The sequence below is a fragment of the Zonotrichia leucophrys genome, chromosome 5 (genome assembly GCF_028769735.1).
Source record: "Zonotrichia leucophrys gambelii isolate GWCS_2022_RI chromosome 5, RI_Zleu_2.0, whole genome shotgun sequence".
In the NCBI taxonomy this organism is placed as follows: domain Eukaryota; kingdom Metazoa; phylum Chordata; class Aves; order Passeriformes; family Passerellidae; genus Zonotrichia; species Zonotrichia leucophrys.
The window spans coordinates 49,337,134-49,355,711 of record NC_088175.1 but is presented as its reverse complement, the minus strand read 5'-3'; the positions used below and the strand labels follow the sequence as shown (position 1 = coordinate 49,355,711).

The following is an 18,578-nucleotide window of genomic DNA, read 5'->3' as shown; positions in this document are numbered from 1 at the left end:
TTCTCAATTAAAGCATGGCTGGCTAACAATTTTTTCCTGATCTTTCCATAGCTTTTGAAACAGCAGCTGGAAATAAAGCCATATTTATTCTGCCTCAGTTAAATATGAAACCTGTTCACGAGCACTTGCTGCCAATGCTCTTAAAAGGCAGTCACGACTGGGTGAATTCCAGTTAAGCAGTTCCTTAAACTCAAATTATTCTGCTTGCCTAAAGAGTTTGAAATTGTTGTCCGTAATCTGATGCTTTTTAATAGCAACTGAAAATGTTTCCAGTCTGAGCAAGATCCAGGGAAAAGTCTGTTCACACTCCTGGACATCTTTCTGCTTTAAGAGGCGCAGCAGCTCTGCGGAGAGCTTTGGCTGTAACGTGACGGCTCCCCCGAGCAGGGCTGGGCAAAGCTCTTGTGTGGTTTCCAGCACGTGCTGGAACATCTCTGCTTTGGAGACAGGCTGGGAGAGTTGGGAATGTTCAACCTGGAGAGGGGAAGGGTCCAGGGAGAACCCTAGGGGCTCCAAGAGAGCTGGAGAGGGGCTTTGGACAAGGGCATGGAGTGACAGCATAAAGGAGAATGGCCTTAAACTGAAGGAGGGTGGGTTTATATGGGATGTTGGGAAGGAATTTTTTACTGTAAGGGTGGGAAGGCCCTGGCACAGTTTCCTAGAGAAGCTGTGGCTGCCCCATCCCTGGGAGTGTTCAAGCCAGGTTTGACAGGATTTGGAGCAACCTTGGTCTATGGCAAGCTGTTCCTGCCCATGGCAGGGAGTTTGGAACTAAATTATCTCTAAACGTGCCTTCCAAGCCAAACCACTGCCTGATTGTATGACTCCCCAGGCTGGGCAGTCAATTCAGTTCCTCAAGCAGGATAATTCCTGTAAGAAACCCCAGGTCCACCTCTGAATGTCCTCATAATTCAGAGGCTGGCATCAAATTCTGTTATTTTGCTCTCAAGATACAGGCAAATGCAGACCTTTCCCTGAATTTTGCTCTGAGATTGGAATGTTTGACGTTTCAACTACCCATGGCCCCTTCACAGCTCAAACCATTTGCACACCATGGTTGTGCTAAGGGACTTGCCATCATTTTTACCTTGTTGTAATGGTTTTCTCTGGGCTTTCTCCAGTCTAGACCCTTGATGTTGGCAGACAGCTTCCTAGAGATTAACTCATCAGCAATTTGATGGCTTTCAAACACTTCTATGATGTCGAGAGGTTAAGATGGGGCCACTCACAAGTGGCAAAGGGCCAAGGAGTCTTGGCTGGAAAGCACTTGAATTCTGCTGTCTGGGATTCCTCATGGAAATTGCCCAGGGTACTTATTTCCTTATTTCAGAAATGCACTGGCTCTGCTCATGACAGATTAGGCAAAGAATCAGGAATATAATTAGGACAGGGATATACACCATAAACTACTGACACGGAAAAACTGCTTTTTTAAAAAATAAACCTAGCAAAATGCATGGGGCAATACAATGTGCTATTTATACCTAAACACTTCCATAAAACAAATCAGAACAGTAGGAAAAAAAGCACCTATTTGGCCAAACCAACTAGACAGCCCTTGGAAAATTCAAAATCATCTCTATACATTATAAATTGCTGCTAAAATCCCCATGTGTGAAACAAGGAGTGCTGTGAGTATGCTTGAAAAATGCATTAGGAAACCAAGCAGGAATCCCTACAGCAGCGTGCTTTTGTAATGTTTGGCTTGGGATAAATTCTGCAAGAAACATTCTGGGGGGTGGGAATGATGGCTGATCCCTGTGAAGTGAAATTCTGGAAGGCCCAAGTTTTGAAGGCGGACGGTGACGACCTGACTGTGCTGGAGTTGCCAAATCCCACCAATTCCAAGGGAGCCGGGGGAAAGCTCAGCCAAGTGCAAGTGCAGTTCCCACGTTGGAACGTGGCCATGACATCGGGACGGCTGTCACCTTGCACAAAGTCCTGCCATTCCTCATGGCCAGGAGCATTCAAGGCTCTCCTTGTTCTCCCTTCCCCATTCTCCCACACCACACAATGCCCTGCAGTTCCCTCTTGCCATTCAGTTCCCAGTGTGGAGCACCAGCAGGAATTAATGCCAGTTCCTGGAGTTCTGTTTTCTCCTTGCTGACCTACCGCGGCTATGAAAGCTCAACTCCTCTTTATTTTATGAAATGAGATGGGATCATTTTGACAGAATATAAACAAATCCCTCCACAAAACAGCAACCAAAGTGTTCCTGATGGAGCTCCCTCAAACTTTAAACACATCAGGCTCTATAATCAACTGCAGCCATGTTATAGATGGTGAGAGAGGCTTGTGATCAGGGAACAATGCACCTAATTGCTCATGTATAGGAAAAAAGTGTGGCTTCTGCTAGAAAGCAGGCAGGCATCTCTCCCAGTTTGTCAGCAGTAAGAAAAATCAAACACAGTTTCCTATATCTGCATCCACATTAAACAGTAATTCTGTAATTGGAAACAGGAGTAGAAGCAGAGGGGGGAGGAGCTGCAAGTGGAGGAGATTTTAAAATTTTCTGCAAGTGCTACGCTGGATCTCTCCATCAAAGAGCTGATGTCCTAAGGGGACACTTCTGGACACCTCAGAGTCACACAGCCCTCAGTCTTGGTCCTACTGCTCAAAGAGACAATATTCTCTCCAAATTAACAAAGTACAGTTTTCCTGGACTTCAGGAATGTTATCAGAGAATGAGCCATCTTCACGCTCACAGTCTTCCTGTAGCTCAGTGTTAACAGGCATTGCTCAAGTTAGGTATCAAAATAACCCAGGAGAGACTTATAAAGCACTCTCAAAATTCAGCACTCTTTCCTCCTGGGGTGCAGGTCACTGCAGAACTGGAAGTCTAAAAAGCAGGGAAATCCACAGAGCACACAGCCAGGGAAAGGGCAGGAGCCGATGGACCATCGCTAAAAATGCCTCCCTAGTCCTACAAAACTCCCTGTGCCTGTCTTCATCCCACACATTTTGCTTCCCTTTTGCTATGAAAATGGTGGAATTGGACAAAGGTAGGAAGGATCTGTATTCCATTTGAATCCAGCTGTGATATATGGGCTTGCAAATGACTATAAAAGTAGGAGAAAGGCCTTGGTTTAATACCGAGTCAGAATTTACTGAGTCACTAATCCCACTTCCATATCCCTGTGGTCTTCTGGACAACCACTAACCTGGCCTGGCCCCAAGCATTTAATTGAACATAAGCACAAGGGAACATATCCTGGGCTTGCATTGTCATAACTGCCAAAAAACACAGCACAATGACTGTCCTCGTTCCCATTTCCGAGACGGAGAAACGCAGGCAAAAGGAAGAGAAGCAACCACCAAACTCCTGCACCAGAACCAGCACTTGGCAAAGCCCAAACCTCCCAGTTCAAATTCTCAGTATGACACACTGGGCAGCACAGAGCCATTGCACCCTGTTCAAAATTCCCAGTTCAAATTCTCAGTATGACAAACTGGGCAGCACAGAGCCACTGCTCCCACAACCTGGATCCAGAGATTGGAAATAAATGGAATAACTATGTGGCTTTAAGTCTAGGTTTGTAGAATTATGCTTCCTGTTTTATATGTCCTAATAAAAGGCCTTTGGGGATATAATCTGTAAATATAAACTTTAAATGCTTCCTACTATTATTACTTCCTACAAGTACTTCTGAAGAGAAGTGTGTGTGCTCAGATGTCAACAAGTACATCCCTAAAACTCGGCTGATCCTTTTGGAATTTTGTACATGTGATTTTCCAGGCATTGGCTCTTCTATGCAGGGCCCAAGGGCAGGCAAAGACCTGTGCTACACTGTAATATCAGTGTTAAAAAATCCACCAATTATGAATAAATCCATGCTTCCAGGACTCTTATTTTCAAGATCCAATATGGCACACTAAAGAGAAAACCCCATACTGGGTTAGAAATATCAATGAAAAAACAGTTTTATGAGGAGTGGTATAAATAGAATATGAAAACTGTGAAAGAAATAGAAAACCAGAGTCCTGTGCCAAAAAATTACTGTGGTCCAAGAGGTTGAAGACTTAGAATTCCCTACTTGTGTAAACCCCGACCAGTTTGAATAATCTCAGAGTCTCAGTCTGCTTATCTGGAAAATGAGGATATTGCTTAATTCCTGGTAAGGGTGGTTTGACAGCAGCAGTGTTCTTGCTTCATTTCTCATCCTCAACTTACTCCTTCATGCTGCTCAACATTTAGCAGCATCCTCATTTCCCATATGTGACAGCAGCACTTTTTTTGCCCCTTACCAACAGCCCTTTTTTCATTTACAAAGCCCTTTTAACCTTCAATAAGGCTCCCCAAGATGCAGCTACTTCTGAGATGAAAGTACAGATTTTATGACAATATTTAATTGCACCTCAGTGGAGCTTATGACATCAGAAGAGAAGCTTTACCCAACCCTGAGAAGGTTAAGGAAAGTAAAATTATTTTAGCCCTGCAGAGATGTGAATGTGAATGTAGATGCAATACTGGACAGTTGTTCTGATAAACAGAGCAGAAATACCATAAGAAATTATAAGGAAAAAACATATATATATATATATATATATATATATATATATATGCAAGCTTAAAAAAGAAGCTTTGTTTTTGAAATAAGGAGAAAGGTATGACAGGTTGACAGGTAATCAGTGGTAAGAGTCCTTTAGTAGCACTGCCATGGGGATCAGAAGGCTTAGGAAGAAGAGGGTTCTCTCTCCATTCCCTTGGAATTCTTTAGAAGTCTCCAATTTAGGTGCTTTTACAGTAAAATCAGCTTTGTTTGGTGTAAGCAGTGGGACTGCAGCAACTGCAGGCACCAGCTCGAGCCCTCATACCCTCCACAATACCCTTTTCTAATCCATTCCTTATTGTTCACTGTCCTTCCTGTAATCTGGCCTTTGAATCATGCCCAGTTCCCCAGATGTGCTCTGAGTAAGCTCTTTGTACATCCCATAATGACCTCTCTTTGCTTGCCTTCAATTCTTCTATTTATACATCCCATGATCTGTATGCTTGCCAAACAAAGAGGATAGTAAATTTATATCCTCAGCCACTCCCAGTTCCTTTTCTTAGGGAATGTCAAGACCAAGAATCTGACCAGGGAAACACTCCAGAATAATCCAGTGCAATCCCTTCTAACGTATTCCAGAGCAATTTTTGGGAAGAAATTACCCCTGCATGGCTGCTTCTTTAGACAGGTGAGTCCTTGGCCTGATAAAATCTACCCTCCTTAGCCTCTCCTGGCTGTTGCAAGCCATTAAAATCAGATTTCAGAAACCATGGTCACTTAATAATAAACATCAAGATTACAATTGCATCAGTTAATGACCTAAAATATCAGAGTGTCATAAGGGCTGATTACTCTCAGTTTATTTTTAAAAAGCCACGAGGAAATAGGAGCTCAGAAGTAACCAACTCACTGCTCCTAAAGGAATTTTTTAGACAACTCAGGGCCTGTCTCCTTTAGCTGTCAGCAACAGCAGCTTGGGCTTTGTCAGGGAGAAATATGCATCTGTCACTCAATATGAAATTGAAATTTTATCTAAGAGAAACACAGTGCAGTGCTGAGCCCGTGAAGTCTGACCTCAGGAGGGCAAGGCTTGGAGGCTCCCCAGGATGAGCACATTCCTACCCTGCCTGCAGACAAAAATGATTCAGCTTTGGAGTCACCGGCCAGACAGCACAAAACTTGGGGTGGTGCTTGGTGAGCAGTTGAGGAGAAAAGAGCCAGCACCATTGTAGATTTGATACCTCCAGTTTAACCTTCAGTATTATTTCAGCACAGCAGATTGCTCACAGCAGCATTTACATGCATGAGTAATTCATGAATCACAAGCTTTGTCATTTTTCACCCCAGCTCTGCCCACAGCCCCATATTAGTGCAAGCTTTTGGGACAAGACAAACACAAAAAGCTTCACCATCCTGATAACAATGTTTGTGTTTGACAAGCACCATTAGGCAGGGTTTGCTCTCCAAGAGTATTTTGATAGCACTAAAGACCAGCAGCAATTCTAGCCCAGGACAGAAGCTATGCCTCTCTCAATTTTCATTTCCTCAAACAAACACTTGGAAGTATTTGGCAGTTTTCCCCCCCAATACAGCTGATTAGTCTCTTACTAATGACAGTATTTTGCAACTTTCTGCTTCCTCACATCAAAGCATCCTGGAGATCTTGTCAACAATGACCAATTGTTTAGACACTCAGAAGTGAAGCTGAGGAATTCCACTTACTCACCAACTGCTCAGCATTACCCTCAATCTGAAAGATCTGCAACACTTGAGCCCATTTCTCGCATCGTGTGTGGCACTCAAGGACCATCTCATACCATCCACATTCATGCCTGGCTTCCTTCCATGACGTCTTGCTCTGGTTTCAGCACCTATTTTACTCCCTGCTTCTGCATCTGAATTCCTCTTTCTTCTCCCCCATCACTTCTACATTGTTGTCACACTCGCACTCAGGGTCCAACCTTTCCAAGGCTCCACACCAGTCCCAAACGAGAGCAGATCCAACATCTATTTTTGAAAGTGCCCTTCAGGGGTGGCAACACTGTAAGAATTTGGCAATATTTGTAAAGCTGGCAGGCAAAAGTAAAAAAAACCCAAGCCCAACTGTACTACAAGGCTCTGGCCTGTCTCACTATTGCACAAGTGCCAAGTGCATTTCAAAGTCTAAGTCTCTTGGTTGTAGCCATTTATAGTTTGTATAAAAAGCATAACTTGTACACTTCCATTAGAGCCCTAAATATAACTGCCCTGAGCAAGTACTCGCTGCTCAAACAGGACCTCTTTGAATTTTGTTTCCAAAAGAATGTTGCTGCCACTATATTATTTACAGACATTTACATTAAGATCTGAATACTTGGTCAGGAAACCACTCTGATTAATGGATCCCCAACATTGTTTTATAACCAAAGAAAACCACTATTTTTATTTTAAAACAGTAAATTTTTTGCATAAGCATAAAAAGCAGCAGTTGTCAGGATGGCCACGGTTCTTTGAAGAATTTGGAAACGCAACCACATGTTCTGGGTTTTTAACACAGCATCTGTGTAGGGGATGAAAATTAGAATCCCAATCTTGTATTTTATTATAAAAATACACTTTGATATCTCTATCACAGCCGTGCAGCAGATCCATAATGGATTCAAACATTCAGCCCAATTGATTTTGACAGCCTGCTGCTGTCTCAGGGTTTTCCTGCATGGGACTTCCAGTTACCCCATTTCATAGCATGCCATTATTTTCCTGACACTTGGAACATTGTTATTTGTGGAGGTGAAATGAAGGAAAAAAAACCCAAACATTTTTCATCATTTCAGGTAAAATGATGGAAAAACAGGGAAAATTGCCTCACAGCAGAAGAAAGTGAAATGAAAACAAAAGAACTTTTTAGAGCAAGATTCTTTAACTGACAAAAGCTGCACAGCTGGGAAAAACTTCTTTATTTTAACGAACAATCACAGTGTTATCTTTGTTCATAAAACTTCTGTAGTCATTAAGGTACAAAATAAAACCTCTATTTTCTATTTTGTGGGGTCTCTGTTGTTTTAAATTATGATTTTCTCTCTGAGGGCAATGTGGATCATCTCCACTGCTGCGAGGCAGAGATGCACAGCATGGAAGGACTTGAAAAGCAAAGGTCCATCCCACACAAATAACCCCATCTCACAGAAGTAATCACTTTTTGGATCCAGCTGTTTGTCTGCAACCACTATATCCCAGCAATATTAATAGCTTTGATTATTGCCAAGGGAAAAAACGTCTTAGAAGGCTTTTCAGATTTGTCATGGAATAAAGCAAAAGGCAGAACCATAGCAGAGACAGATTTGGGGAGGCTCAACTGTCTAAGAGTGCTTTTTTTGGTTCTTTTCACCAAATCATTGAAGTGATAGCTCAAATAAGAGACTGTTCTGTTAAAAAAGGACAAACTGGTAAAGGCTAAAACTGGGCTGCCCTGCAGCTCTACTTATGGGTGGGAACAGACTGGAATAGGAGATAGGGAACATCACTTGGAACTAACACAGAAACTTATTTGGAGTTCAAACTGTACTTCAGAACAATCTTTTCCCCCAAAAGTAATACAATAATAACAACAAGGAAGGGAAAGGAGCACATAGAAGACTCAGAGAGGCTGGAAATAGATATATGGAAGAAGGATGGTGGAAAAGGAGCAGGAAAAAAACCCCAAACCCTTAACGTTCCCTGATGGAAGAAATCAGTGAAAGAATGGAAAACAGTCCTATAAATAAGAGCAAATCCTGCACCTTTACCTTGGAAATATTTTATTTTTCCTCAAAATTACTGAGGAACGTGTGACACTATCTTTTAACCTCCAGGATCATTTGTCTCCCTTTCCCTCATCCCATTCCCTGAGAAGTGGCACAACAAACAAAGGGTGATTGAGCAGAGCTGGACATGCCTTGGCCCTGTGCTGATGGAACTTGATACCCACTGTAGCTGTGTGGGCAAAGTCATTCAGCTTCCAATACCCTTCCCAGGCAAATTTCAAGATCACCATAATAAGATAAAAAAAATAAATGTCTCAAATTTTTAACACCCTGCTTTGAAACCTGAAGTTACCTTGGGTGTGATGTGGGTATTTTTTTGCTGTTTTATAGTTCTTCAGGGCAGAATAATCAGACAAACAGAAAAATGTAGCAGTCTCCTTACTACCTATTTTCAAGATGATCTTCACCTTCCTGCCCTGTTCTTCCTAATAAATCACTGATTTACTGTTAGGGCCCTGCAGGCTCGACCATTGCTTCTTCATCTCAGTGGGAGCCAAATGATGATTGAGATGCCAATATATTAGGCTGGTCTGATTCAAAGCAGGGTAAGGAACAAAGCATTTGTGCAGAGTGAAGATAAATGAATATAAATCAAGTGCTAAGCCATTTTCTGTGATGGATTAGCACCTTTCTTTGACCCAATAATGTCAAGGGGTCTCCATGCTGACAGGAACTAATGTGGAAATCTGTGCTGTGCAAAGCCAGGAGGAATCCTGATCTGCAGCTGCGCTGCTCCTCTGTTTGCATTTTGCTCTCGCTCAGGTGTGAGCAATCCATCTCCTCCATCTCCCCTTGGGAAATGTCACCACAGTGCCTACCAAAACTATCTCTAGAGTATAAAAGATTTCTTCTATTCTGACTTTCTGCCTGTAATCCCATTCTTATCAGTAAACCAGCAGGTCATAGATGGTACCTCGGCAAGGACTGGATAGAAAAGCTTTCTCAGTATCTCACAGAATGGGCTGGAAGGGATCATCTCAAGGGATCCTCTCATTCCAACCCCCTGCTGTGTTCATCTTCCACTGTCCCAGGTTGCTCCAAGCTCAGTCCAACCTGGCCTGGAAAAATTCCACGGACAAGGCAGCCACAGCTTCTCCAGAAACCTGTGCCAGGGCCTCAGCACCCTCACAGGGAAAAATTTCTTCCCAATATCCCATCTAACCCTGTCCTCTGTCAGTGTGAATCCATTCCCCCCATCCTGTCACTTTAAGCCCTTGTCAAAAGTCTCTGTCCCTTCTTGTAGCTCCCTCCAGGTACTGGAAGCTGCAATTAGGTTACCCCAAGCCTTCTCCCTGGTATCTGATATTGCCAAAGTAGAAAACTATACAAAGCCAGCAGCAAAAAACACACATTTGGATCAAATCTGGCAACTGCAATTTTGCCAAAAACAAATGTGAGGGGAAAAAACATTATTGTACGCAGAGAAAACTTCAGTGGGAGTCGAGGCCAAACCTCTCAGTTCTGGCCATGTGCAGTAGCTGGAGCTGTACTGTATTATATTAAAGAGTGGTTCAAGTGCACTGCATCACTGGCTGGTGGCAAAGCTGCAGGGTTTGAGGGCAGGAAACACATCCAAGCCCTGCAGCTATTGCAGCTCCCACCATTGGCATTTTCCAGATGCAAAAGTCGTGTATGACTTGTCCAAACCAAGAAAAGAGCGAAGCTTGTCCTGTGTCTGTGACATGAGCCTGGACACTTGGCTCTGTGAAAACAAGGGTTCTGTGCCTGGGCTGCTCTCCCAGCTCACTCTGGATCCGAGACAGCCTGGGAAACTCAAATCCCACAGGTGAGTGGCACTTGTTTAACCTGCTGCAGACTGAGTCACCTCTCACCCTCTCTGATGAAAGACCATCGATATTATGTGCTCCAGGCTGGATTCCACCCTCTTGTCTCCACATTACACTGATAAGAGGCAATATCTCAGACACCCAGGGCAGTGAAAATGAGCTGAAGATGCTCTCATTACCACCTACATTGTTCTAAATTTCCAGTGAACTACATCCTAAGTGAGAGCAGCCCTGCTCCTCTTTGTCCCAAGCTTTGTGTTCCTGGCTTTTGTCAATATTCTCCCTCAGCAGGATCAGCTTTGGCTGCATCAATTCCTTGCCTCAGTATAAGCACTGTATAAACACATAAATGCAAGTGCAGGCATAAAAGGGCAGTGGGGAAATGTTTGGGGGCAAAAAAGGATGGGTGAGACTGCAGCATCCCTGATTTAGTTCAGCTAAAACTGGCACAAAATCACACCACCCTGCCAGTGCCACCACATCTTGTAGAAATAACAGAAACTGCTGAAATGCTGAAAAAATAATAAATTAAATAAAACCTCTTAAATTTAATCTCTTCTGCTTTCAGAGAAAATACTAAAAGACTTAGTTTTAGAAGTCAATAGAAAACTTCTCCACAGTTTTGGCATTCTGAAGCAAACGGAATTTGCCAAGTGCAAGAAGTTGTTTATAAGAAAAGAAACAGAGAACTGGAAGTAGTTCCAGAAAATTTATTATGACCCACCTGACTGAAGCCAAGAATATTACATCAGCCCAGATAGCCTGAGAACTGGAACAATATTGCTCTCAAATTAGCAAGTTGCTGGTACCACAGGCAGGGAGAAATGGTTTTGCAGGAGGTCTGGGTTCTCTCCTCAGCTGTGATGGGCAAGGCTGCTTCTAAACTCACTCCCTGTGACCAGAAACAAAGGATTTCTTCTCTTTATTCCTGAGGTAGGTTGGATGGGGAAATGGTGTTTTCTTTTACAACATCTTAAGATTCTTAGGGCAGTGAGCATCTCTTAGTAAGGCCTCCAGAACTCTCTGTACTCCACATGAGCTTTCTTGGTTCATGCTGAAAGAGGAATGACTACAAGGTAACTCCAGCCCAAAAGCCACAGAGGCCCTGGTGCTGATGGGGAGTTGGAATTAAGTATAGTGCCAGCAAGCCAAGGAATTCTGTGGTGCCACGTTCAAACAAGGAAAGCACAGCACAGGCAAAGAAGTCAGCTGACACTGAAGTAATTCAAAAATCATAATTGAGAACACCTCTGCAATATTTAGACAATTTCCCTCCAAAATAAAACACAGCACTGAGCAGCTACAACATGACAGCTCATCCAACAACTTTCTCTTCCTCTCCCACTGCAATCAAAGCCTGAGTGTTCCCCACTGCAGCTGCAGGGTGATTTCTCTCATTTAGCAGCACTGATAAATTACCTATTTTATGAGAGTCTAAGAAACCAAGACTCATAAACTCTCTGATGGAGCTGGCATGACATCATTAATTCTGAAGCAGCACTATAGATGCCTTTTATCTTGAAGCATCTAAAAGAACTTTCTTATACATTAAACAAGGTGGTTCATCAGCAGTGCTTCCTGGAAAGAACCTTTCTCTCCCCTCACACTGGAGCATTCTGAGGAAAAAAGGTCTGAAATGAGGTTCTGCTTCTGAACATTCAGTTCTTACAATGGTGAATCCTCTTTAACAGCTCCAGTAATCTCCTATTAATCTATCACCACACTCTGGGGCAAAAATATAATAATCTTTAATCCTTTGGGGCTGGGGGAAGTTCCAGGATACAACCCTGAACCAAAAGCACTTAGTGCCTGAACTAAAGCTTTCAGTACATGATCCCAGGATGAAGAGGCTCCCTCCAAGTTATCAGCATATCCTGACCCAAAACCTCCATGAATACCATGGGTGTGCCCAGATGGAAAAATGCCACTTAAACATTGACTCAAGTAAGAACCACATTGCATCCAACCACAGAGAGCTCAGTTCCTACAAGCTTGGTCACATCATCCATAAGACCCATGTGAGGTCTAAATCATACCATAGTTCATATTTTATGTGATTTTTTTATCTATAAAATACATAAACCACATAAGCAAATAGCTAATGAAAAGCAGAATGCAGGAAATTTTACAGGGCAAACAGAGGTCATCTGTTTCAAAGAGGTTATGTTGTCATTTGTGTTTCTGCTGCCAAATGTCTTCTCCACGAATAAAAGAGCATTTGTTGCATCAGGTTTCATTTCCAATTTCACTTTCTGTATTTTGTCATGAAAAAGGAAATGCACTTTAGATACATCAGCATTTCTCCTCACCACTGAGGAGGAAAATCACAGGGGGTTGGTGTCAATTTGTTTGTTTAGGCTTTTTGTTTGTTTTTATCCACACCTGCCTGAAATCTGAGGCGTGGATTTCAAACTAACACAAAAAGCTGTGAAAGAGTATTTGAGCCTACTGCACAAACATAGTATTTTGTCAAAATTAGGTTCAGATTTAGGCCTCACTAAAGACATTATCATCACCACTCTCGTTTCAAACATGGTTAAAAAGCTGAGGTTTGGGTCTAACTGGAGCCTTTAGGAACTATTTCCTTCTCTGCACTTCTTAGGTAGGAAGGAAAAGGTCTCTGAATTTATTTTCATGTAACAGACTGAAAAAACAAACTGACAATTCCTCTTTTCTTCTTGGATGCAATGAATAGACCCAAACCACTCTTTGCAGAAACACTGATTTATGGATTTGAATCGCCTTGGCCCTTCCTCCTTTTAAAGCAGTTTGAAGTCTTAAACAATACCTGGTACAAAGCAAAGATCCCTATCACTGTCTTTGTTTTCCAGCAGGAGAAACAGAGGCACAGCCATCAAAGCCATTGGAAACCCAGTGCCCAGGAGGTCAGGGAAAAGGGTGGGAGAACAGAAGGGGTTATCAATAATTCTTTTCCTGTTTGCACATCTTTGGTGACCACATGGCACCTGGTGCCATGTCCAGGTGAAATCCATCTCCCCAAGCAGATTTATGAAATATCCTCCATGGAACCTGCCTGACAGCCTAAAAGTTCAAGGCATTTCCATATGGATATGGTTTATTCAGTGTCTTCAGCTGGGAGGTACAACAGAAAAATAAATCATTGCAGTGCTAGCCTACATCAGTATTGTTTTGGTTACCCTCTGGCTTGTTTTGTTTATGTGCCCTTTCTCCCGAGGGACAGTGCCAACAAGACATGCACCTCTACCTAAAAGCATTGGAAGAGTCTGGAAGGAATGGGCACATTCACTCTGTCACTCTCCTGTTTTCTCCCTTTGTTAAACAAGCACCCCTGTTTTGTTTCACTGCTCCTGTGCACCAGGCTAACGGCTTCCAAGCTTTTTCCACAACAATATCCAAAGCCCTGTTCCAGCACAGTGTTCTGGATGGTTTTTCCAGTGCACACACATATTCCCCCAGCTGACTTCTCTCATTTCCAAGTTATTGTACCATTAGAATGACAAGATGAGATTTATTGCACAGCAGAAGTATCTTAAATAACCCAGAGAGGCGCTGACATTCCCAGCTCTGGATGGGGCCTGTGCAAACCCCTCTCTCCTGCTGGAAGGACAAGCTGAGATCAGATTGATGTGGAGGTTTTCAGCAGGGAATGATTAAAAATTTAAAAAAAACTGGGGGAGGGAAGGTATTTTGAAGAAAAACTTCTCTATTCTCAGAAGAGAAGGACAGCTATTTTTGAGGCAACATTAAAAACCCTAAGCCTGTGCTGAAACAGAGGTTGGAGTGGGAAAAGCCTTTGGAGGCTGGAAAGGCAACAGTAGGTTTAGTACACAGCTCCTGGGACCCAGCAGCAGAAATACTGAACTTATTCCAGTCTGCCACTAAATCATGTGGCGAAGGCATTTCCCTCAGCTTTCTCATCTGTTTAACAGTTCCCAACCCTGCTTCCACAGACCCTGCCTCAGAGATGCTGGAAAACGCTCCGAGATGCGAGGAAGGAAGCGGCACGGCAAGACAAAAGCTCTCAGTCTGCACGGGGGAAAAGCTCTAAACTGAACACTAAATTCCTGATCCACTGAGAGCAAAGCTGAGCATTAGTCTGCTGCTTTATATAAAACATAATGCTGTATATATATATCAGCCTCAAAGCAAGGCAACTTCAGAATTCTGGGTTTCCTCCAAAGAACTCTTGGGGGAAAAAAACCCTCAACCAACACAGAGCAAGACAACTCTCACTGAACACAGCCATGACAAAGTCAGCAGCAGCAGCTTTGACAAGACAAGTATTAACCTGAAAAACAAGCACTTTCTTGTCTATGGCGAGGCAAGTGTTGCTGCAATTACAGATTTCTGGTATTTACAATTAAATCCTTAATTCTCAACCAGTGCAGGGACAAGGCAGAGCTGGGGAAGAACCCAGAAGTTCTGTTCAGATCCACCAAAGGGGCTGCTTTTTGCCTCTGTGTTTGTGGCAACATCTATGTCCTGATAAAAATACAATTTTTTTTAACATTTCCAAACCAAATTACGCAGCAAAGAAGCTGTTTTACAACAAATTATGTGATAAGGTTAAATCTCTCTCTGCTCTCTACCCAGCCTTTAAAAGCCTGAAGGGAGATGAAAGGCAAGCCAGGGCACGCCAGTAGGAGCAGGCAAATGACTTAAAGATCACCAGTGACACACACAGAAAATTCCCTTTACTGGCTCTGTCTGACCAGAGAGGGGGAAAAAATCAATTAAAGAAGAAGATCAATCCCTTGTGGTGAGACTAAAAGACACCCAGCTTCATCAGCCATCTTCACTTTGAGCTTCACACAAAGCTTCACTTTGTTTGAAACTTGGAGCCTTGGAGCAAGAGATGAGCACGAGGCTTGCGCTGTCACAAGGTAGAGCACAGAAGGATGTTGTTGTTGAGGGATTATATCCCCCAATTAGGACATTTTACTCCATGCCTTCTTTTCCATGCCTGGGAACTGAGGAATAGCAGAGGAATTTCTATTCAATATTTAGTTTCAATTCTTGATGGGCAAGACTCATTTCTGAAGCACAGCTTCTCTCTGAGCAAAGTTCTGTTTCAGTTTGACACTGAGGCTGCAGAGAGGACAGTTTGCAATAATTCTGCAATGAGTAATGAACCCACAGGGCTTCCAAATGCAGCATGTGATCCATGGAACTTCCCAGAGGAGGAAAAGGCCTTTCCCTGCAGCCCAGCCTGGCTGGACTCTATCAGCAGCTACTCCCAACCCACGTGCTCCAGCATCTCCCTCTTGCATGGAACCAATCCATGCTGAAATTGCACTTATCACCCTCAGCTTTTACTCCTGACTTCAACTGTCATCTTTAAAACAAAGTTATTTCTTTCCTTGCAGTTTTCCACATTCTCTGACTGTTTCTGAGCAACTCCATCTCCATATGACATTAATAACATTGCCCTTGTGAGGACCTGCTGCTCCATCCCTTGGGGCTGAACTGCAGACAAGTTTGTTACAGGCAGAGCCAAAAAAAAAAAAAAAAGGCTTATTTCATCACATAAGAGACTGATTTTTACTTTAATTCCAAACCAATCCCTTCCAAAAATAAAAGGCAAGTAAATGGTCAGTTCAGCTTCTCTGCTGCCTTTCCCAAGGTCATGACCAAGGGCTGCAGGCTCACAGCCAGGCTGTGAAAGGGATGAATTTCCCCTTCCTGATCTCTTAAAAAGTGTAACATCTTGGCTTACCCTCGTGCCTCTTTAATCTCTTTGCTGTATTCATACATTTTCCTCACCAACTAGAATGCTATTGCTGTTCCACAGTCTTTTTTCCCCAATAAACATTCCTTGTTAATTTTATTATTTAACATCATCTGATGCTGCACTCTGGAAGCAGAGTGATTTTGGAGTGCCCATAAATCACATCACAAAAGAGACTGAAATAACTTTATTTCTTATTATTGTTCCTGTTATGCTTTACAGCCTATTACTGGAATCAGCTTATCCTGCCACGTATAAAATCTAGATGAATTAACAAACAAACAAAAAACCCCAAAAGCCAAAAAGAAAACAAGAGAAGACCCAGATACCACCTGTAGCTCATACTACTGGAAGTAAGGGCTGAGGAAGTGGCAAGGAGGCAGTTCTTGCTGGAATTTCTACACTGTGACCTTCACTGGAGTATTTTCTGCTTTGTGCTGGCCAAAGAAATACAAATCGTCTTCTCTCACAGTACTTCACCAACTAAAGTGTGCAGGTCTGCATGGTTCAAAACCACTATGGCAGAAACCAGAAGTGAAAAAGGTTTTCTGGCAATCTCTCTATATTCTGAAAAATGAACTGTATTAAGACTGTGGTTCCCTTCCAGTTTAAGGCAACAAAAGTCAAACTGGGAGTCTGCAATACCAAATTAAAGGCTAAAATAAAGAATTATGGATAACAAAGAACTGGGGGAAAAGAATCCTCACACCAAGAAAGCACTTGGTAAATTTGGCTCATTAGATCACAAACTGAAGACTCATGGAAAGGGATGGAAAAGGCTTATTCACACTCAATTCTCTTGCAGTTTTTGTGGCTTACAAGTGACATTTCTCTGCTTTTCTGTATTTGTGCTCAGGACAGAGCCCTGCCAACAATGAAGTGGTTTAAATGACTATGCAGATTTTCACTGGAAACAATAAAATTCCAATGGGAATCCACACTGGGCCACCAGAATATCTGTGCTTTAGCTCTGTCCTGGAGGCTCTCAGCAGATGCCTGGACCTGGATCCCCTCACAGGCATCCAGTGGGATACAGCACAGTATAACCAGCAATCAGCCTCAGAAGTTCCTGTCCCCTTGGGTAAGGACCACTGTCCATGTCCCGAGCATCTCCAGAAGAGCAGCCAGTGCAATGCCACCCTCGGGGCCATGGCTGCACTGGAAACTCGCCCCGATGGATCCCAGGGGGCTGACAGACGAGAAGGAGCAGGGTCCCATCCCCACAGGGACACACACTAGCTCTGTCCCCAAGGTAAGAGCCCACGGCAGGAAACCTTCATGTTTAATTCCTGTAAGAAACCACCTTCCCTGATGCATGGGAATGACAGGATTAAACTATTACACTTGGAGATGACAGCAGCCAGGCTTAAGTCACTAGTGTCACATCAGCACCAGCCTGGTGGCTTTTGAAGCTGGCACTGTGTAGAGAAGGCTCAGGAAGGTGCAGAACCTGGAACCTGTAGGAGGCTTGTATTAACAACAAGATTTGGGTTAGTAGCTGAGGAAAAGCGGGAACAGCACAGGGATAGGGTGTAATTGGATCCTGGCTTGGGGAGGAAAGACAAGGCTGCGCTCTGTGTGTAAACACACATGGAGGAAAAGCAAAAGGAAAGCCAAAAAAACCTTGTCAGAGTTGACCACACTTGATTTCCACAGCTGAGGTTTCCAGCCACCGTTTTTTATTACAAAAGAAACAAAATAAATACAAGCAGAGCAGAGGATTGCTGTGAGCACGGTGGGTGTGGGAACGGGACACGTATGACATAAGTTGGTGGCACAGCAGGGCTGTGAATCATATGGTAATCACAGAAGTTCCTGCCCAAACAATGCACACAGTGTTGGGCTACAGGTTGTGTAGGCAGCAGCCCTGAGCTCACGGACTGAGAGCTGGAAAAGCCCCCAAAAGAGTCTGAACAGCAAAAAAAAAAAAAAAAAAAAAAAAAAAAAAAAAAAAATTGAGAGAACCTGGGCTCTGGAATGGTCACACTTTATCTGTCTCCCCGAACACAAGAACCCCAAACCTACTGAGAAAACTCTGGCTCCTACTGTACCCCACCATCCCTCACTGTTGAAGACTTGCCTCAGATCTTTGTAATAATGAGTTAAATAAAAAAGATTTACTCAGATGCTTTTGAGCACCACCAAGCTGTTACTTACTACATTAAACTGCTGAACACCCTGACTACAGTTACCTACCCATTACTAAAATAGTTTTCTGACTATTTTTCAGCAAGATAAAAAAGGCAGCAAGAACTCCTGAGTCAAGCAGGAGGTGCTGAGCCAACCTGGAATCTGTCTCTGACTGGGATCTGGAATACCAGTACTCAGGAGAAAGACAAAGGCCTGAAAGTCACCTAAAAATAACAATTCGGAGAAGAGAAATGTAGTAACACAACAAAATGCAAAGAATACGCAAGCTTACCCAGCAAATGCCAGAGCAGGAGACCAAAATAAATCACAGCTGAAGCAAATCTGGTGAAAACCACAGGCATAATAAAAACCAGACAGTAAAACACAACGGAGATGGATCACTAGCTCTGAGTTTTCTCTGGTAATGTTTGCAGTAAGGCCCAGAAAATAAATCTCATGGTGGAAATGATAAGAACTTCTGAGTTACAGAGCCCTTCTGAGTTACAAGGCTGTACAGATGCGTGAAACTGAGAAGGAAACAGCAGAGTCTACGATTTCTACAAAGCTGTGTAGTTGCAGTTTCTCTGGAATTACATCTGTGTGCACTGAGGGATGGTAGGAAGGAAATATGCTCCTTAAAAACACGCTCCACTTCTTCCAAGCAAAACCAGGTACACAC

At 43.1% G+C, this 18,578-nt stretch overlaps 1 protein-coding gene across 1 annotated transcript in view; it reads right to left on the bottom strand.

Moving 5' to 3' along the window:
• The window catches only part of ABTB2 (ankyrin repeat and BTB domain containing 2), a 111,701-nt gene that overhangs the window by 42,122 nt on the left and 51,001 nt on the right, over positions 1 to 18,578 (bottom strand). The window lies entirely within an intron of this gene.